Source organism: Helianthus annuus, chromosome 4, assembly GCF_002127325.2.
Source record: "Helianthus annuus cultivar XRQ/B chromosome 4, HanXRQr2.0-SUNRISE, whole genome shotgun sequence".
Lineage (NCBI taxonomy): Eukaryota > Viridiplantae > Streptophyta > Magnoliopsida > Asterales > Asteraceae > Helianthus > Helianthus annuus.
In genome coordinates this window covers 134,478,595-134,501,865 of record NC_035436.2, presented here as the reverse complement: position 1 = coordinate 134,501,865, position 23,271 = coordinate 134,478,595, and the positions used below count along the sequence as shown (strand labels likewise).

At 40.8% G+C, this 23,271-nt stretch overlaps 1 long non-coding RNA gene across 1 annotated transcript; it reads left to right on the top strand.

The window, feature by feature from the left end:
- Positions 1–2,689: 2,689 nt before the first annotated feature.
- Positions 2,690–4,011, top strand: LOC110934844. Its single transcript, XR_002588672.2, has 3 exons — positions 2,690–3,328; positions 3,509–3,593; positions 3,695–4,011. It is a non-coding gene; the product is annotated as an uncharacterized LOC110934844 (long non-coding RNA).
- Positions 4,012–23,271: the final 19,260 nt, after the last annotated feature.

Sequence of the window (23,271 nt, the reverse complement as noted above, 5' to 3'; positions counted from 1 at the left end):
GCCCAACCGGCCAAGGGTTCTCGGCCCAAAGGCCCATTCGGTCACTATTCACTCGAGACCTCATGGTCTCGAGTCGGGTTCTTTGTTCTCGGGTTGGGTTCTCGGTTCACTTATAATACATATAAATATATACAATGCACACATAACAAGCGTTTATCATTAAGTTCAATCGGTCAACTAATCACATAACATACAAGCAAGCTACGTCAAGACACAACGAAAGGTTCTAGATTTCGAGTTGTCACAATAACTATCACCTAGTGACACAGTTCTATGGTGCTCACTTCCCTACACTCCTTACTAGTGTAGTAATCTACTCCCGGCTCATACTGGCCTCAGAAACAATGTCTGTCTAGTGCTGGCAATGTCAGCATGTTTACTGGGTTATCCGCTCACTGTGCTAACTGTGCTTTTGTGCATCAAGTTTGTCACTAATGTTTTGTGTGTAATAAATGAAGTGACGGTAATAAAGTATGATGCATGAATATGTATGTATCAGAAAACAGAAAGCAGTTTACTCGTATTTGTAATCAAGCACAGTAATTAAGCACTAATTAAATATTAATTAATTTGTACGGATACCTGGATTGGTGAGGGTTGTCACAAAAAAATTACGTATAAATGTAAATTAATTTGATTTATACCAACACGTATATAAAAATGGGCATTACAGAGAAGAAAGTGAGAGTTTATGGAGGAAGGTTATAGACAATTGTCACACAAGCGAAGTATGTTGGTCCTCTATGCCGTGTAACAGATACTTGACGGGATGTTGGAAAGCTATTGTTAAACAATGCGATTTAATCAGGTCGAACAGAATGAATCTTAGTTTTTTTAATTAAAGGGTTGGTGGGGAATGGTTCAAAAATCAGATTTTGGTATGATTGTTGGTTAGGAGATACTCCCTTTATGTTTAAATGATCGTCGTTGTTTAACTTAGAGAAGTATAAATGGTGCACAGTAGAAGATAGATTGAAGGGGGTGGGTTATGGACGAGGGGTCTGGTGGCAATGGAACAAAGATCCAGATTCTATGCAGGAGATTGCGGAACTATTTCAGTGCTGTGAGTTCTTGTTCGGAGTCACATTGACCGGATCGGACAAATGGTCTTGGACTGGGATGGATAGAAATGGTTTTTCGGTTAAGGCGATTAAGAAGGAGCTTGCAAAAGATCAAGGTATGGGATTTTTCAGAATGAAGTGGATAAATTGGGTTCCTCTTAAATGCAATGTACATGCTTGGAGGGCGGAAATGCATAGATTACCTACAAAGATGGAATTACAAAAGAGGAACATCATAGTAGGGGAGCCGGTTTGTGTTCTTCGTGAAGACGCAGGTAATTCGGTCCTACACTTGTTCACAGAATGTAGGGTAGCCATGGAAGTTTGGCACAGGCTCGGGACTTGGTGCCGGTTACCGCCGATTTTTGCTTTTGATGTCTGGGATTTATTATGCTTATACAAAGACGCACCGGGGGGGGGGGGGTAAGCAAGGTAAACGATTTGTTCAAGGTATTATCATTGTGGCTTTGTGGTGTATTTGGCTAGCACGTAACGAGAAGATTTTCAATCAAAGAAATCTCAAGGTAGTGGAGATTGTTCATCAAATAAAATCAAGAACGTTCTTCTGGTATAAAAATAGGTTTGGTTGTAATAGTTTGGTTTGGAATGATTGGTGTATGAATCCGATGTATATGTTGTAGTTGGTTGGCTTCCGTCCACGCTTTGCGGGCCGGTTGTCCTTTTTTAATGAAGTTGAATGTTAAAAAAAATATATAAAATAAGCACGTAAAACTTGATTACAAAATTTTTAAAAAATTAAGAGGGTTTAATTGTTAACACTGAAAATTAAAACGGTAAAAGTATAAAGGAAAATAATAAAGACAAAAGAAAAAAAAAAGTCAAAAAGCAAAAGTGAAAAAAGAAAGACAACAAAAAAAAAAAAACAACTGCCAATGATCCGAAGACCAATTGGTTTGGGGGAGGTGGGAAGGTTTACCCACTTATGTGGGGTTTCTGTCCGCAAGGTATTTGGGTCGAATCTTGTGGGGGACGAACTGTAGCACCGGTTCAAACTACCAGTAATATGCTAACCGTAGGATTCCTACTCGTGACCTGGATGATCAAAGGCTAAATGCCTAACCGGGTGATCTTGCCGTAAAAAAACAAGTTGCAATTGTTATATTATGTAATATATAATATAATATCATTACAAAAACTAGTAATTTCAATTTCAAGTAACATTAAATAACAAAAAGTACAAATAAATTAGGTTTGAAAACATAGCAGAAAGCGTCACCATCATAACCAAAAATTAAGTTGTTGATTTTTATTTATGAATAATGCTAACATCATTTAATCAAAAATATATTATCCGAAATGATGACGTAGCGTTGAAATACGACCAAAAACTTTTTAAAAGAAAAGGAAAAGTCCCACTAAATGTCCCTAACTTTGATGCTACCATGTGATATCAAATCTGGATAAACAAAACATGGGTCCCACATCCTGAAGTGTGACCCACCTTCATAGAAGGTGAGGCCACCATATGTTGATTTAGATACTATCATAGCTTCTTCACCCCACACAAATTATTATTCTATTTTTTTTAGGGTAAATTACGATTTTGACTCCTTTGGTTATATCACGTTTACCCTATTAATTTAATTTTTTTTTAAATACATGTGCCCTCAACCTCAATTTATCTAACTATTTTTATCCCTTAAACTAACATCATAAATAACTCTGGTTAAAAATAGGTCACATGCAGCTTACATGATGGGCAATTATGCCATTTACCTTCCTCACGTAACTTCCTTTATAAACAAATCTCTGCCTCATCCCACTTCATCTTCTTCCTCATTCTGTGACTATAAGTCTTCTTATCATCAATCATCATCCATTTCAATTTCTAGTTTTCAATTCTTCTTCACTTTCTAATTTAAATTTCAACCCTTCTGATCACCTTCTTCACTTCCTGTCCAGATCCTTCTCACCTACTTCACTTCCTGTTCAGATCCATCATGAGCTACACCAGTTGTGGCCGTTGTCCGGATCCAGTGTTGCCGTTCAACAGAGAGACGATGGAGATGGTGGTCGTGAGAGGGTCAATAAGATATTTTTAATGTTTTAATCAAATGAAAAAGTATTATGTATAAATAGACCGGGTGAAATGACAAAATTACCTCTCACATGATGGGCATGTTGGGGGAAACTAATGGAATAAGTAACCGACGTGAGACAGGTGGACGATTTGTGTCAGTAGAACAAACATTAGGGGTGAAAGGTGTTAAGGATGGACTGAACCTATTAGAGGCCTTAAACCACATGTACGAAAATTGTAATTTAGTCTATCTTATGTGATATTACTATAAGATTTTTTAATTCTTTAGGTGTTTTGAGAACATGTTCTATATTTTAAAATCTTATTTTAAATATCCTTAATGTGATTTAAATTACACATCTTTTTTATGTCAAATTATCTTTAATTTATACATCTTTTATTGTAGATTCATTGGAAATTATGCATAAAGGCTTCATAAGTGGATTTGTAGGGCTATTTGTCGGTTTCATGAAAATTTAGCTGAAAATCAGGTAGATAGTGAAGATAAGGGGCTTAAATACAAAAAAAAAAATTGAAGAAATGACGCACCATTATTCCTTTGATTCATGTTATTGACCCGTTTCATTTTCAGGAAAGCATTTGTTTGAGGCTGCAAAAGTGCATTGTGATGCTACTGAGCCGGAAGATCAACAAAATAGACATAGACTAGAACTTGCTTGCCAAGCAACAATATGTGAGGAAGAGATCGGATTGGCTGAAGAACATAAGAAAGTGCAGGCCAGTTAACATAGCTTTGTTCTTGATGTTATCGAGTTTATGATCATTTTGTGTGTGTTTATATATATAGGTAAAGATCAAATACAAATAAAGTTAACGTACAAAACGTACGAACTGAAGGAAAAGACAAAAAAACGCAGTGGCATTTTTGTAATTATCAGTAACTATCAAAATTACTCCACAAATGATCTTGTAGAGTAATTTTGATCTTTTGTAGAGTAATTTTGTAAAATGTTCTTCTAGAGTAATTTTGTTCTTGTAGAGTAATTTTTAAAATGATCCTATAGAACAATTTTGATCTTGTAGAGTAATTTTATAAAATGATCATGTAGATCAAAATTACTCTACAAGAACATTTTACAAAATTACTCTACAAGATCAAAAAGTATCATTTATAGAGTAATTTTGATAATTACCCTACAAGATTAAAATTACTGAACATAAAAAATTACTTTACAGTATCATTTGTATAGTAATTTTGATAATTACCCTACAAGATCAAAATTACTCTACAAGAACATTTTACAAAATTACTCTACAAGATCAAAATCACTCTACAATATCATTTGTAGAGTAATTTTGATATATACCCTACAAGCAGATAATTACAAAAATGCTACCGTGTGCTTTTTGCTTTTTCATGTTATTCGTACGTTTAGTACGTTAACTTTATTTGTACAATAATTTTCCCCTATATATGTATGCTTTGTTGAGAATGCAATTAGAAAAACGGAAACAAGAGGATGAGCTAAAGAAGGTGATGCAGCAGGAACATATTGGCTTCTGATGGTGGTTTGCAGCAGCTCTCCCAGGATGCACTAATTGGTAGCTTTGGGAAAGCCGTCACTCCTAATTCTATTTCGCCAACAATTGGCTCTGCTTCTCTTTTGCTTTGTTAGCCGAGTTCTCTTTGCTGTTTTATAGATTTAGTTTCCTAAATGTTTGTATATGGAGTGGCTCTTTGGCTTCATATACTTATCTTGAATGTCTTTCGATGCAATATTTGAGTGAAGAGTAAATTGCCATTTTAGTCCTTGAGTTTTTGTCCAAATTGTCATTTTAGTCCAAATAGTTTGTTTTCTCCTCTGGCTCCCTGACTTTTCCATTTTCTTACCATTTTGATCAGATTGCCTAACTTAGTCTAAAAACCAGGTTATAATCAGGGGTATTTTTGGCATTAAATTATTATGAGGTTTATAAATTATACTGTAAACTACCCCTGGTTATCACTACACAACAGTTATGGCAAAAATACCTCTGGTTATAACCAGATTTTTAGACTGAGTTAGGCAATGTGATCAAAATGGCAAGAAAATGGAAAAGTTAGGGACCTAGAGTAGAAAAAAAACTATTTGGAGTAAAATGGCAATTTGGACCAAACCCCAAGGACTAAAATAGCAATTTACTCTTGAGTGAAATACTGAAATATGCTGGTGTTATATCCAAAAACAGTTGTTTTTTTCTGTTTGTGCTCAACATCTTGCGAGGTTGGCTCTTGTAATTGTTATATGTTATGTGTTTAATGGAAGTTTGTTTTGACTGGTAAAAAAAGAAAACTTATATACACATCAACAAATGTGAAATGGCTATGGTTTTGTCATCACTAAAGAATAGCCCCTTGTAGCAAAATGAATTAATAGGTACATGTTACACCTATCAAACAGAAAAAATTTCCTAAATGGTAACTAAAATCAGTTTTAAAAATATAATATTGAAAGATATACTTAAGATTTTTTTTTGAGATTAATGCATTCAAAATATTAACGTTTTTGTAAAGGAGTCAAAAGTTAAAGACAATTATTTAGGTGAATTCTAGAAGTTGTTTTCCAAGGGTTGTGTTGGTTGTAATGGGTATGAGTCCGTATGACTAGCGTCACCACTAAAGCATTTTATGTTAGCTTATGTTCCAAAAAAAATGGCCTATGTTTGACTTTTGAGAGTCAAAGTAGCAATTTTTGATATGTATAATGTCAAGAATATAATTTACTTTATGTAACATATTTGAATTGGATCACTATTTTAATAATACCAATTTTATTATTTTAATAGTTTAAAACTATGTATTCCATCATATATCAAGAGAAACAACACATTTGACTTTTGATTGAAAATCAATATAGTTGCCTTTTAACTTTAAACTAGTATTGAGCACCCCGCGTTGCGGCGGGGGCAAACACTAATACCACCCTACTGCCAGCGACCACCGACATTGAAGTTGAGGCGTGTTAATGGGAAGAAATTAAACCAAAACGTAAAACATAGAATAAAATAACTAAGTGGATTTAGGACTCGCGCGTTACGATGAACCCGCGTCTATTTTTTCCCATTTGACATGTTCATCGTAATCTATATATAATATATAGCATTACCACTATACAAACCATAATCCATACATTACAACAACCATTGCGTCAATATGTTGCAAATTATATTTATACAAGATTTTGGCTAAATTAATTATATTATTATAAATAATAATAATTTACAATAAAACAACACAACTTTGAATGGATCAAAACGATTGAATATGGTAAGATAATGAAACCATTATTTAATTAGGGTACAATCACTTAAGCATAATTTACAACCATACATGCATACAAAACATATTGAATTTGGTAAGGTAATGAAACCATTATTTGATTAAGGTACAACCACTTAACTACAAATTACAACCAAACATGCATACAAATTTTCCAAATTAATAGTATAAGTAAGGTACAACCACTTTAGCATAAATTACAACCAAAAAAGCATACAAATATTCCAAAATAAACCGATTGAATATGGTAAGATAATGAAACCATTATTTAATTAGGGTATAATCACTTAAGCATAATGTACAACCATACATGCATATAAAATATATTGAATTTGGTAAGATAATGAAACCATTATTTGATTAAGGTACAACCACTTAAGTATAAATTACAACCAAACATGCATACAAATTTTCTGTCACACCCCAACCAATGGCGGAATCATCGGAGTGTGACTAGTTCGAGATTGTAAGAGACTTCATAACTCTATTTATGACAATATTTAATTCAACCGATTTCATTTCATAATCAAATTGTCAAACATTACAAGGAAATTCAAATAACAACATTGTTCATAACATAAACATAACAAAATTGATACAACACTTTAAACCTAAACGTCTAAGTGGGTATCTAGGCATCATTGCTAATCCATTTCATAGCATCATCAATCCTCAACCTGTTACATGTTTAAAATACAATTCAATGCAAAAGCAAAGGCGAGTATACAAGTTTAAGAATAAGTATAGCATAAGTTTAAAAGTTTAAAAACGAATCCACATGGCAACTTAATTTATACAAGATCAACATAACATGGCATGCAATATTTCTAGTCAACCCTCTGTTTACGCAAAATGATATAATTCAACATGACCACTAGTCTACGGGCGGTGCGTTACTCCTATAGCGTTATACATGTCAAATGGAGGCTCGTATAAAGCTAATGACTATAGTATATCACATAAGTATGGTCCACGTATAAGCATCAAATATAACAACATAGTATTCATGTATAAGGATTGTTTTCGTGCATTGCATAAAGAATAAGTTTAAGTGTGATTTAATAATTTAACATGTTACACCCCAAAAGTGGTAAACATAAAAAGGGGGTTCCGAGTATACTCAAGGTTTTGCAAGTCTTCACTTGTGAATCCGCGAGTTAGTTGTTGTTGGAGGTAGGAACACCAAGTCCTTCTACGCGTAGAAACAAAGTGTATGAGTTTCGGAGATTAACGGTATATTAAGGATTTAGGAATTTAAAACACAAGAACATATGTATACGAAAATAATCATCTTTTAACTCAAAGTACTTGTTTTGACACTATGAAAACTCAAGGGTTAATGTTTTCATGAGTGGTATACTCATTAGAATCGTACAAGTCTTAGGTCTTAGATGATGTTATTCCAACCCTTTGACGAATGAACACAAGTTCACCATCAAGGTTCGAATATTGAATATTGCATACGTATAAGTATTATTTAGGTTATATATCATTATGTCCAATATTTCAAGCATGAGGTAGAAGATTATATCTTCATTTAGGTACCTCGAAGTATTATGGAAATCATGTAGGAGGTAGGAAGAACAAGCTTCCATTTAGGTACCCTTATGGTTCACCACTACACTTGATGTAAAAACATACAAGGAGGGTCATGAACTATGAATAATACAAGAATACAAACAACTACACTATGAGAAATCATCAAGTAATGTGGGGATTTTATGTTGGACAACCTAAGTTAGTCCATAATCACACCTTCATCAAGCTTGAAGCTTGAACATCACTTGTGGGTTAAAAACCCTAAACAAAACAGAATGTATATGAGGTTTAACCTCTGATTTTGAATGTCTCAACCTTGTTTTTAAGCCTAACTAACTATATAAGTGGTTATAAGCATAAGGACATAGATTTGAGATGAGTTAGACTCAAGTTGAACAAGTTTAGTAAAGATTAGATGAAAATCAGAAATGAACAGTGGACTTTGGAGCCTTTTTTCCAGAGTTCCAGGGACTTATTTACTGTGAAAAACCCATGGAATCGAAGCTAAGGTCAATCCAAGCACATAGGAAAAAGAATGGACTAAATCGGACAAGAATTGAGTGAGTTATGCTCACTTTAGTGAAGAGGTATGAATCTGCTCGAACTTTAGAACTCAGCTGCGTTTTTTGTTGATTTGGGAGTGATTTGAGTGTTGTAAAAGTGGTAGGGAGTCTGAGATTAAGTTGTATTTATAGGGGGAATGATTAGGATTAAGTTGGGTTAGCATTAAATATGTTAGCTGGTTAATTAACATTTAAAAAAATAAAAACAAACACCCTCAATAGGCTGCGAACGCAAGGCTGGTTAATCAGCTATCTACCTTCTTTTTCGTTTTTGATTTGGTGACATAATGGCCTTGGTATAATACCCATTGTTATGTTATTTAAAACACACAACTAATTATTTAAAAAGTCAAATGGTAGTGTTTTTAAACATTAAAAAAAAAACATTCTAAAGGGTTGTTGTGGTTTCGAGACATGAAGTCCGAAATGTTCTTTTCATTATTTTTTTTGTTTTGAACGTAGCATTTGAACATCAAAAATTGATGTTTGATATATTTATTATTATATTATTGTATTATTAATATTATTATTATTATTATTATTCTTATACACAATAGGTCAACATGCTCAGCCACCTGTTTGCACTTTCAAGAATTTCATGGACTGTCGTCCTAGCACGTTCAGTGGCACTGAAGGAGCAGTTGGACTCCTCCATTGGTTTGAAAAGGTCGAGTCCGTGTTTGAGATGTGTGAATGCCCTGAGGCTAGCAGGTTGAACTACGCCACTGGTACTCTAGAAGGCATTGCGCTAACTTGGTGGAATGCGCAAGTTCAGATTTTAGGGCTGGCAGCTGCTAACGCCACTCCTTGGAACGATTTCAAGGAACTTATCAAGAGGGAATACTGCACACGTGATGACATCCACAAGTTGGAAGTGGAGTTCTTTCATTTGAAAATGACGGGGTCGGAAATTGAGGCTTATACTAAACGGTCAAATGAGCTGGCCATCTTGTGTCCAACTATGGTGGACCCTCCAATCAAGCGCATTGAGTTGTATCTCAAGGGTCTAGGGCCGGAAATCCAGAGCCATGTGACATCGGCTAACCTCGATAATATCCAGGACATTCAACGTCTTGCTCATCGCCTCACGGACCAGGCAGTGGATCAGAACAGGCTGCCTAAACGTATCAGCGCAACTACTACCGCTACTACTTCAGCTACTCCTACTACTCCGAGTGACAACAAGCGGAAATGGGATGGGGATTCCAGCAAGGGTTCAGCTACAGTTCAGTCTCAGGTTCAGCAGCGAAAGACTGACAACTATCAGAGCCCCGGTCAGCAATCTTCGGGTAATTAGGGACGGGGTGTATATCGCGGAAATCACCCAAGGTGCAACAATTGTAACAGACACCACAGTGGCCAGTGCAACAAGGGTCGTTGTCAGAGGTGTCTCAAGATGGGTCATGAGGCCAAGGATTGTAGGAGCCCACGGCCTGTAACTCAGGATCGCCAGCAGCAGCAGCAAACGCCGGAGAATCAGCAACAGGGCAACAAGGGATGTTTTCATTGTGGCGCTGAAGGTCACTTCAAGAGACACTGCCCCCAGCTAAACCGAAACCAGAACAACAACAACAACAATAACCAAGGCAATGGGAACAACAATGGGGGAAACAACAATGATGGGAACAACGGCGCTAGGGGTCGTGCTTTTGTGCTGGGTCAGGGTGACGCAAGGAATGATCCTAACGTGGTTATGGGTAAGTTTCTTCTCGACGACTTTTATGTTACTGTTTTGTTTGATTCGGGTGCGGATACCAGTTATATGTCTTTGAAAGTTAGTCAAATGCTCAAACGTACCCCCACACTTCTGAACACTAAGCATGTCGTAGAGTTAGCTAACGGTAAAAGTCTAGAGGCACACACATAGTTCAGGGTTGTAATCTTATCCTCGCTGGTCAGACTTTCTCTATCGATCTAATTCCCATAGTTTTGGGTAGTTTCGACATCGTCATTGGTATGGATTGGTTATCCCAACAGCAAGCAGAGATCTTATGCAAGGAGAAGATAGTTCGTATTCCCCATTCTGGTATAGAACCTCTCGAAGTTCAAGGCGACAAGAGTGGTGCAGTGGTTGGCATCATCTCCTTCCTGAAGGCCCAGAAGTGTTTACGAAAGGGGCACACTGCCATTTTGGCACTTGTTACTGATGCATCAACGAAAGAGAAGAGATTGGAGGATATCCCAGTTGTGCGCGACTTTCCTCAGGTGTTTCCTGAAGATTTACCTGGGCTACCGCCTCATCGCCAGGTAGAATTCCAGATTGAACTGGCTCCTGGAGCAACACCAATAGCTCGTGCACCGTATCGCTTAGCTCCAACCGAACTGGAAGAACTATCTAAACAACTACAAGAGCTCTTGGATAATGGTTTTATTCGTCCTAGCTCTTCGCCCTGGGGAGCTCCAGTGTTATTCGTGAAAAAGAAGGACGGTACCTTAAGGTTGTGTATCGACTACCGTGAACTCAACAAGGTGACAGTGAAGAACCGCTATCCTCTTCCACGTATTGATGACTTGTTCGACCAACTGCAAGGGTCGAGCTACTATTCAAAGATAGATCTGAGGTCAGGCTACCATCAGCTGAGAGTCCGGGATGAGGACGTCTCCAAAACAGCATTTAGAACTCGCTACGGCCACTACGAGTTTCTTGTCATGCCATTCGGGCTAACGAACGCACCGGCAGTCTTTATGGATCTTATGAACAGGGTGTGCAAACCTTACCTGGACAAGTTTGTGATTGTCTTCATCGATGACATCCTGATCTACTCTAAGAGTCAGGAGGAACATGAACAGCATTTGCGACTCATTCTGAAGCTCCTTCGAACAGAGCAGTTATACGCGAAGTTTTCGAAATGTGACTTCTGGCTTCGCGAAGTCCACTTTCTAGGCCACGTGGTAAACAAGGATGGGATTCATGTTGATCCATCCAAGGTAGACTCGATCAGGAACTGGCCTGCACCACGTACACCAACGGAAATACGCCAATTCTTGGGTTTGGCAGGTTACTACAGAAGGTTCATTAAAGACTTCTCAAAAATTACGCAGCCGCTTACACTACTGACACAGAAGGGTGTCACCTACCGTTGGGGTAGTACACAGGAAACTGCTTTTCAGCACTTAAAAGACAGGCTCTGCAGCGCACCTATTCTTTCATTGCCAGAGGGCACGGATGATTTCGTGGTTTATTGTGACGCATCCATTCAGGTCTTGGATGTGTGTTAATGCAGCGCGACAAGGTCATTGCTTATGCTTCGCGTCAACTCAAGGTTCATGAATGGAACTATACTACGCACGATTTAGAGCTGGGAGCTGTTGTTTTTGCACTTAAGATATGGCGACACTACCTGTACGGTACCAAGTGCACTATCTACACCGATCACAGGAGTCTCGAGCATATCTTCACGCAGAAGGAATTGAACATGCGTCAACGTCGATGGGTTGAGCTACTTAATGATTATGAATGTGCCATCAAGTACCATCCGGGCAAAGCCAATGTTGTGGCTGACGCCCTCAGTCGAAAGGATACTACGCCTAGGCGCGTACGAGCACTACAACTTACTATTCTGTCTGGTCTTCCTGCTCAGATACGAGATGCTCAGGTAGAAGCATTGAAACCAGAAAACGTCAGGGCTGAAGCGTTACGTGGCTCAAGGCAACAGTTAGAACAGAAGGAAGACGGCGCCTATTACGTAACAGGACGCATTTGGCTCCCACTATATGGCAACTTACGCGAGCTAGTAATGGATGAAGCACATAAGTCTCGCTACTCGGTACATCCAGGTTCGGATAAAATGTACCACGATCTCAGAACTACGTATTGGTGGCCTAGCATGAAAGCTCACATAGCAACATACGTTAGCAAGTGCTTGACTTGTGCGAGAGTCAAGTCGGAATACCAGAAACCATCAGGCCTACTTCAGCAATCCAAGATACCACAATGGAAATGGGAGGAAATTTCCATGGATTTTGTTACTGGCCTACCTAGATCTCAACGTGGGAACGACACCATTTGGGTGATCATGGATCGACTCACAAAGTCTGCACACTTCCTGGATATTAAGGAAACGGATAAGTTCTCCACTCTAGCAGACGTATATCTTAAGGAAGTTGTCTCAAGGCACGGAGTGCCAACCTCTATTATCTCTAATCGAGATGCACGATTTACTTCAGAACTGTGGCAAGCAATGCACAAATCTTTTGGCTCTCGATTAGACATGAGCACAGCTTATCACCCTCAGACGGATGGGCAGTCTGAGCGCACTATCCAAACTTTGGAAGACGTGTTACGTGCATGCGTTATCGACTTCGGCAACAGCTGGGAAAAGCATCTCCCGTTAGTGGAGTTCTCGTACAATAATAGTTACCATACCAGCATTCAAGCCGCTCCATTTGAGGCATTGTACAGGCCTAAATGCCGGTCACCTCTTTGTTGGGTAGAGGTGGGTGATAGTCAAATCACAGGTCCAGAAATGGTAGTTGATGCTACTGAACGGATTGCACAGATACGGCAACGCATGGCGGCGGCCCGTGACCGTCAGAAAAGTTACGCTGATAAGCGCAGGAAACCACTCGAGTTCCAAGTTGGGGATCGAGTGCTACTCAAAGTCTCACCCTGGAAGGGTGTGGTTCGTTTTGGCAAACGGGGTAAACTTAATCCACGGTATGTCGGACCGTTCGAAATCATAGAAAGAATAGGCAAAGTGGCCTACAAACTGAACCTACCAGCAGAACTCGGTGCAGTTCAGAACGTTTTCCACGTGTCGAATCTAAAGAAGTGTCTGTCAGATGAGACCCTCATAGTTCCTTTGAAGGAGCTCACTATCGACAAACAGTTACGATTCCTCGAGGAACCAGTCGAAATCACGGACCGGGATGTTAAGGTCCTCAAGCACACTAGAATACCTCTTGTTCGAGTTCGTTGGAACTCCCGTCGTGGCCCAGAGTTCACCTGGGAACGCGAAGACCAAATGAAACAAAAGTATCCCCAATTGTTCGCAAACGGGGGGAGGATGTGACACCCTAGGAAAACCAGGAAAACCATGCAACTTAACTAGTTGCCTCAGTGTGACAACTCAAATCCTTGATCCTGATCGTCGAGAGACGAGCATTTTATTAATGCTCATATTCACTGTCATTATTATCAATCCTCGGTTGTTATTAAATAACGGTAACGCACGACGAGAGAAACACACACTTTACCGTCATACAATTTAACGGGTTCTTACACGGGCCGAGCCCAACACATCTCCTCTACACATAAACACTCTACATATAAATATTCATGATAAACCCTAGGTCCCCATTTTGTTTTTGGCAGCCGACACACACACCCCATACTCCTCCCCTTCTCTCGTTCTCGACTGCAATTTCCGGCGACCGGAGCCACGAATTCCGGCGACCGCCTCCTGTCCGATAATCACCCAAGCAACCACAACCCGTTCCCCCACGTTCATCTTCTCAAACACTCACACACTGCCCGAACACCCTACCATCCCCCCCCCTCTCTCGATCTGTGCACCAGCTGACTATCACCACCGTCATCTGGTGGTGGTACGACGAAGAAGCAGCAAGGACCAAGAGCGACGGCAATGTTCAGGCGACGGCGGCGATGTGACTCCGACTCACCGGTAAACCTCTCCTCCCTCCTCGTTTCCTTTCATCTCGGTTCGATTTCTGAAATGATGATAAAAACGGAGGCTGATGATGTTCAGCTCAGGCCTGAGCTGATGATAATGGAAGCTCGGGTCATGCTCAGTTCGAGTCTCCGTTCAAGAAAGGAGCAGGGGTCGCGGTCTCGAGTTCTGCTCGGGCCTGGTCGGGTTCAGCCTCGGGTCGCACACCGCAACATGTTCTTAACCCTCCGGTCAGTATGCGATTGCCTTGCATCTTGATGTCTTCTGTTTTATTAAAAATACATATGTAATTAGTGGTTTTGCTTAGACCTGCACATCGGTTGGTGATGTTATTTGATTAAGAAGTGATGGTGTGTTTTAGAATGATGGATATTACATAATTATTGTGCATAAAACTTTTGATGTAAACTGTTGTGAAATTTGGTCAGTCCTTGACTATTGTTGTGGTGCCTGAAAGTGTATACTTGCTACTAGTTGCTTGATTGGATATGGGGATTGTTTGATCTAAGATTTTGTTATCTGAGATTTGTCTTAGTGATTATCTTGCATCTATAGTTGTTTTGATTTCAAAATGAAAGTGGTTACGAGACCGAGTCAGGTCCGTCCGAAGTTGTGTGTGTGTGTGCGCCTTGTATTTCTTGTAATTTTTGAGTCATGAAAGGAATGTGTATAAATATTAATGACTAGCTATTCAAAAGAGGATGTGATGTTGCTAATTGGTATGTTCTCTTCATGATGAACTGTTTGAATGATGTCAAAATATTTGATATATGTTGGTTTTGATCTGATTTGTGCACGAAATAGACAAACAAACATGTTTATGCAATATTAGTGGATAGTACATATTTGTTTCATGAAAATGCATTTCTATTGGTTCGTACAAGGTGACAGGTTCTAGAAGGTCTTCATGTGCACGTAATCACGGTTGCGAGTCGGAACCTTTGGTTGCGACTCGAGACCACAGCAGGATTTGTCGAGACCTCCCGGTTGCGAGTCGTAATCAACGCGTATCGAGTCCGGTTGCGAGTCGGAACTGCTGGTTGCGAGTCGTAATCTCCGGTTGCGACTCGTAATCAAAACGTGACGAACCGAGACCTCGGTTGCGAGTCGCAACCTTGGTTGCGAGTCACCCTTGTCTCGACTGGGCTGTTATTGGGCCAAAGAACTTGTTGGATTATTTGCTAACTGGACTGCTTGTGTATCTGTTACTGTTTAGGCCCAATAACCCCACTGTTTGTATGTTGGACTTTCTGTTGACTGGACTGCATGTATACCTGTTACTGTAGTTGTTTGCATTTATGTTAAGTGTGTTTTATACGTGTTTACTTGTACCCGACTTGACCCATATTTGGTAACCATGTTAGGACGTGGTGACCAACATACTTAACCAAGTAACGTATCATACCGAGCAACCCAAGGTGAGTTCACAACTTAAAAGCATGCGTCCCGGTGGTTTGGGACACGAGACTAAAACAACCCTATCCCCTGGTAAAAGGGGATACCATTTACATACCTTCCCTAGTTATTGGGAACAAAACTTACTTTTCCTTCCCTGGTATTGGGAAACCTTTTGGTTAATTACTGTTTATACGGATTGCAACTAACGGCACTAAACGAAACTCTATCACTCAAGTCCCTACTACATAATACCGATTAGTCGCCGGTGCCAGGCGAACGGGTTATTAGTTGATAGCGCTATTTAGGTTTTACCAGCCTCACACCGTGCCATGGTATGGGATCGGTCGTGAACTAATGTACTCAGGCATCCGTCAATGATGATAGAACATTGACATCGGGGCATCCTGCGGAAACGCAAACGGTTACCTAGTGTTCGGTATTGGAAAAACAGTTTAGTCGCTAACTTTTGGGGTAGCTCCCCATGACATGTATAAACGGATAAATTAACTGGTGAAACAAGTTTTTGGTAATTAAAACTGGACAACTAGTGAACTCACTCAGCATTATTGTTGACCCTTTACTGCATGCTTTGCAGGTGGCCAGTGACTGGAGCAGCTACTTGGGATGTGTAGTGGTCGTCTGCCCGTGTGTTGGGCATTTATTATGCTTGCTTTATGAACATTGTTTAAAACTGTTAATTATGCTTCCGCTACATTTACTCTGAACTTAAGACTTTGAACACTGAACTTGATATTTGCTAATCTTATGGTTAGTAAGTATTACTTTGTTATTAATATAAGTTGTCAGTATAATTGGTGGCTGGATCCTGGTCAGTCACGCCCTCAAAGCGGGTGTCATCCGCGGGTAGATTTTGGGGGTGTGACAGATTGGTATCAGAGCCATTGGTTATAGTGAACTTGGTTTTAAAAAGGGGAAAAATCTTTTTGGAGAAAACCAGACTATAACCCGTGACTCGTGACGACACTACACTCCAAGTGCAAGGCTCAACACTTTCGACCTCATAGCTCGGACCAGTGTTTACTTATTTGCTTACCTTATGTTTCCTGATATGCTATACATACTAGTGTGCTTAATTAGATAGATACACCTCTCTCTTCTATCTCATTCTCGCTACATTACGACATCACACTCATACTGTGTTTTCTGTGAATTTATCGTTTTGATAACCTCTGTTTGGCACTCGAGTTTGGGGAACCATTTGACACGAGTTAGGAGGAACTGAGATGAGCATGCAAATCACAATATTATTGTGGGTGCACACATAATAATAATGTGGGGTGCATGCGAGTCCCAGTGAGGCTTAACAAGTGAAAAAGGGGTTCCGTTTCGTTATTTGTATGATGAGAGACACAACAGTCCATAGGAGCCGTAGCAATGATTGTCTCCTACTCGAACACGATCTTTTCACTTCTCACTGCACCCTTTCGAATCTCGAGGCTATCGAGTATCACCTGAACACCCATATGAACGCCTAGCGAACTGTGTAGAACATTAGGTGCTTGTACGAACATCCCCGGGTTGGATGTTGAAACGACAATGATTGGTCTATATCCTTTTCACCTTTCTTCGCTTGCTGGAACTTAACATGTTGACGTCTTAAATCCCGAAGTGCGATCACTTCTGCAACACTATCTCAACATACCATGTATTACTCAGTCAACTTGCAAGAACGGTGGACAAGAGGGTAAACGTAGTACCTTACTGGCTTCAGCATTTGAACGACCCTAGTCACCGACAACGAACATCAGCGAATTGACTCCAATCAAATCCTTAACCCTAGTCAGCGGCTCATGGGAGCCAGCCCTTACGAATCAATCGGGACATAAGCGATGACAATTGATCATGGTGCGGAAATGCGTAACGGCCAGCTCAATAAGTACACCTTGGGACAAAACGACGCGGTGAACGGTTACTCGATATACTTACCTAAGAGAGGCCTGCTACGAAACACATAGAGAAGTTACCAGAACGAATCGACGAAGGGGAGCCACCCCTACATCATGGGATGTTAGAACGGGAAACAGCGTCATTCGCATCCTTTTTACTTGCATATTTCTTTTCCCGCCTTAAGTAGTGGGACTTGTCCTCTCACCCGACTGCTCACCTGGATTCTTGAAACTTGCTAGTAAGTCTGCACCTTTCGAGTTTATGTTTACACGTCTCCAACACGTAAAACCTGGGTGGTGCGTGCTTCTCATTGTGGTGCCAGCAATCGCATTACCTCTCCATCGACCACGAAGTTATTTCCTCCTAATTCCTCGTTACATGGTTAATCCTTACTCATATCTTAGCACGCCCCAAGACCCAGCAAGTTGATATCCTTCCTACGAACCGGTGTATTTGAAGACGTGGCTAGACAAGGATACGAGCCAGTCAACCCACCGACGAGTACGGTGACCTTGATGCTTACCTTATCCTTCATTTGCCATAACCGTTATTCTTTGACGACTTTTCTAATCCTACGAATCCCTTCACTAGCTTCCGTACGAATCAATGTTTATTGCTTAAGACGGTATCCTCACTTCCATCGTTTCTTAATCACGACATCCACGTTTCTTCATATGGAAACCTTGACCTGATTTCTCTCCAGATTTATGAATTCAGCAAGATAGACCGTTAGTCGACAAACCTCATAAACTCTGAAATATGGCAACATCTACCTCAATCATGCCTTTTCGAAGGTCTGTTTCCGCCATCTCACATCAACCCCCCCCGACTATGCAAGCACTACTTCAGGCTCAATTGCATGACTTAGACTAATCCGCTCGAACTTGATTCCCTACCGATCTGAGAAATCATATCCTGCTAGACGTCTTTGTAGACGTTAAAACCTACAGACCCGCGTGATGGTCATTCCTCTCTAGCCGCTTCATATTGTGCTAATCACATCGACGTAACGCCCCATATCGGCAAGCTACATTCTCTAACTATATACAACTTGTATACGACCAGCTACCTCATTGACGTTAGATAAATCCCTATTGCCGATCCCAAAGCCTTCATGTTTTGTCTCAAGTTGAAGGCGGCAGTTATGACTACCCCTCTTGCATTATCTCCCTACTCGTGTTATTATTCACAGATTCCATGATCCTTATCCTACTCTCCTCTGCACAAATCCTCGTTTGGGCGGACTATTTCCCACGAATATTACTCGTTGGAGAGACAAGCCAAGGATACCCCGGGGGTAACGGGTATCGCAAGCACTGTTCTTTGAACTCGATACGATCAACACCTAGTTTCGACGCTCGAATTTATTCCATCCTACGATTGTTCCTTTCGGCGACGACTGAACCTATTCCGAAAACTAGTGGGAATCCGGATGACTCCTACGCTCTACCCTGGGATTCTACGACAAAAACCATATGTGTTAAGTTTTCAACGCGCAACGTTTTAACGTCACAAAAGCCCGCTTTTCTCGACCATACGCGAAACCCCTCACGATTTTGACCCGAAAGGGTATCACCTAACATTAGGAAGGCGCACAATAATCCACAACTCCAGCAATTGAAAGATGTTCTATGAGGTGCTTCTATCTTACCTTATCCTATCCAAGGCATTGGTGAAATGTCTGCTTGTATCGTCGCGCAACCAAAGAAACCGATAAGTTTTCGAACCTACAACCACCTACTTAATAGAAGTAGCTGTGGGGGCATGGAGTGCCAACTTCTATCACTTTTGATTGAAACCTACGTTCTGTACCCGATTCGTCTCAGACTGAATACAAAAACCTTTGGCTTACAGTTAGACATGAGCACCGTGTATCGCCCACAAACTGGTGGTCGGGCCGAACGCCCCATCCAAACATTCAAAGGCATGTTGAGAACATGTGTATTGACCTTAGATACGAGTGACACCTCCTTTATGTAGAAATCTCTTCTAACAACTGATACCGCACTAGCATTCAGGCAACACAATTTGAGGCATTGCACGAACGCAGATGCCGGTCACCCCTATGTTGGGCGGAAGCCAAACTTCCGGCCCAAAACTTGCACTTGACACAACGGGTAGGATTGCCCAGGACAGACAACGCATGGCGGCAGCTCAAAACCGTCAGAAAGGCTACGCGGATAAGCGTAGGAAACCTCTAGGATTCCTAGTCGGAGACTGGGTTCTACTTAAAGTTTCACCCTGGAAGGGTGTGGTATGTTTTGACTAACTAAACGAACTTAATCCGCAATATGTTGGACCATTCGAAATTACCGGGAGGATCGGTAAGGTAGCTTTACAGACTGAACCTGCCTGAAGAGCTGAGTGCAGTACACAACGTCTTTCACGTGCATAATCTGCAGAAGTGCCTGTCAGACGAAATATTAGTTGTCCTTTTTGTGGAAACTTGTGATCAGCAACAAACTACGCTTCGCTAAGGAACCGGTTGAGATCAAGGATCAAGAAATCAACACCCTCGAGCGTAGTGTAACCAACAGACCGAGTTCGTTGGAACTCACGCGGTGGCCCAGAGTTTACCTGGGAACGGGAAAACCAGATGATGCGCATGTATCCCCAGTTGTTTGCAAACGTTACTTCCAGCACTGAGGCTACAGCTGGATTTTGAAAAAAAAAAAAAAAAAAAAAAAAAATTCAAACCAACAGGGGGTGATGTGACACCCCACGAAAACGTTTAAACACACTAGCTTGTCAGTGGCTGTGCGCTAAATTTCGGGACGAAATTTCTGAAACTTGGGGATAATGTGACACTCTGGGTTTTCCGGTACGTTACATGGATGTTATAATTAACTTTATGAAATTCTATACTATGTGAAATACGTACAAACTCCGTGGATCTTGTGCTATGTGGTTGTTACGTGTTATTTACGTGCTTCGTGACCTTATGCATTATGTGTCTTATATGTTCGTTTTGTGGACTTTCGTGAAACTGCTTATATCTATGTATAGTAATGGAGTCTATGTATACCTTCGGAGCGCATCGTATGACCCCTGCTTAAATTTCGAGGACGAAATTCCTGTAACATTGGGAGAATGTGACAACTCAAATCCTTGATCCTGATCGTCGAGAGACGAGCATTTTATTAATGCTCATATTCACTGTCATTATTATCAATCCTCGGTTGTTATTAAATAACGGTAACGCACGACGAGAGAAACACACACTTTACCGTCATACAATTTAACGGGTTCTTACACGGGCCGAGCCCAACACATCTCCTCTACACATAAACACTCTACATATAAATATTCATGATAAACCCTAGGTCCCCATTTTGTTTTTGGCAGCCGACACACACACCCCATACTCCTCCCCTTCTCTCGTTCTCGACTGCAATTTCCGGCGACCGGAGCCACGAATTCCGGCGACCGCCTCCTGTCCGATAATCACCCAAGCAACCACAACCCGTTCCCCCACGTTCATCTTCTCAAACACTCACACACTGCCCGAACACCCTACCATCCCCCCCCCCCTCTCTCGATCTGTGCACCAGCTGACTATCACCACCGTCATCTGGTGGTGGTACGACGAAGAAGCAGCAAGGACCAAGAGCGACGGCAATGTTCAGGCGACGGCGGCGATGTGACTCCGACTCACCGGTAAACCTCTCCTCCCTCCTCGTTTCCTTTCATCTCGGTTCGATTTCTGAAATGATGATAAAAACGGAGGCTGATGATGTTCAGCTCAGGCCTGAGCTGATGATAATGGAAGCTCGGGTCATGCTCAGTTCGAGTCTCCGTTCAAGAAAGGAGCAGGGGTCGCGGTCTCGAGTTCTGCTCGGGCCTGGTCGGGTTCAGCCTCGGGTCGCACACCGCAACATGTTCTTAACCCTCCGGTCAGTATGCGATTGCCTTGCATCTTGATGTCTTCTGTTTTATTAAAAATACATATGTAATTAGTGGTTTTGCTTAGACCTGCACATCGGTTGGTGATGTTATTTGATTAAGAAGTGATGGTGTGTTTTAGAATGATGGATATTACATAATTATTGTGCATAAAACTTTTGATGTAAACTGTTGTGAAATTTGGTCAGTCCTTGACTATTGTTGTGGTGCCTGAAAGTGTATACTTGCTACTAGTTGCTTGATTGGATATGGGGATTGTTTGATCTAAGATTTTGTTATCTGAGATTTGTCTTAGTGATTATCTTGCATCTATAGTTGTTTTGATTTCAAAATGAAAGTGGTTACGAGACCGAGTCAGGTCCGTCCGAAGTTGTGTGTGTGTGTGCGCCTTGTATTTCTTGTAATTTTTGAGTCATGAAAGGAATGTGTATAAATATTAATGACTAGCTATTCAAAAGAGGATGTGATGTTGCTAATTGGTATGTTCTCTTCATGATGAACTGTTTGAATGATGTCAAAATATTTGATATATGTTGGTTTTGATCTGATTTGTGCACGAAATAGACAAACAAACATGTTTATGCAATATTAGTGGATAGTACATATTTGTTTCATGAAAATGCATTTCTATTGGTTCGTACAAGGTGACAGGTTCTAGAAGGTCTTCATGTGCACGTAATCACGGTTGCGAGTCGGAACCTTTGGTTGCGACTCGAGACCACAGCAGGATTTGTCGAGACCTCCCGGTTGCGAGTCGTAATCAACGCGTATCGAGTCCGGTTGCGAGTCGGAACTGCTGGTTGCGAGTCGTAATCTCCGGTTGCGACTCGTAATCAAAACGTGACGAACCGAGACCTCGGTTGCGAGTCGCAACCTTGGTTGCGAGTCACCCTTGTCTCGACTGGGCTGTTATTGGGCCAAAGAACTTGTTGGATTATTTGCTAACTGGACTGCTTGTGTATCTGTTACTGTTTAGGCCCAATAACCCCACTGTTTGTATGTTGGACTTTCTGTTGACTGGACTGCATGTATACCTGTTACTGTAGTTGTTTGCATTTATGTTAAGTGTGTTTTATACGTGTTTACTTGTACCCGACTTGACCCATATTTGGTAACCATGTTAGGACGTGGTGACCAACATACTTAACCAAGTAACGTATCATACCGAGCAACCCAAGGTGAGTTCACAACTTAAAAGCATGCGTCCCGGTGGTTTGGGACACGAGACTAAAACAACCCTATCCCCTGGTAAAAGGGGATACCATTTACATACCTTCCCTAGTTATTGGGAACAAAACTTACTTTTCCTTCCCTGGTATTGGGAAACCTTTTGGTTAATTACTGTTTATACGGATTGCAACTAACGGCACTAAACGAAACTCTATCACTCAAGTCCCTACTACATAATACCGATTAGTCGCCGGTGCCAGGCGAACGGGTTATTAGTTGATAGCGCTATTTAGGTTTTACCAGCCTCACACCGTGCCATGGTATGGGATCGGTCGTGAACTAATGTACTCAGGCATCCGTCAATGATGATAGAACATTGACATCGGGGCATCCTGCGGAAACGCAAACGGTTACCTAGTGTTCGGTATTGGAAAAACAGTTTAGTCGCTAACTTTTGGGGTAGCTCCCCATGACATGTATAAACGGATAAATTAACTGGTGAAACAAGTTTTTGGTAATTAAAACTGGACAACTAGTGAACTCACTCAGCATTATTGTTGACCCTTTACTGCATGCTTTGCAGGTGGCCAGTGACTGGAGCAGCTACTTGGGATGTGTAGTGGTCGTCTGCCCGTGTGTTGGGCATTTATTATGCTTGCTTTATGAACATTGTTTAAAACTGTTAATTATGCTTCCGCTACATTTACTCTGAACTTAAGACTTTGAACACTGAACTTGATATTTGCTAATCTTATGGTTAGTAAGTATTACTTTGTTA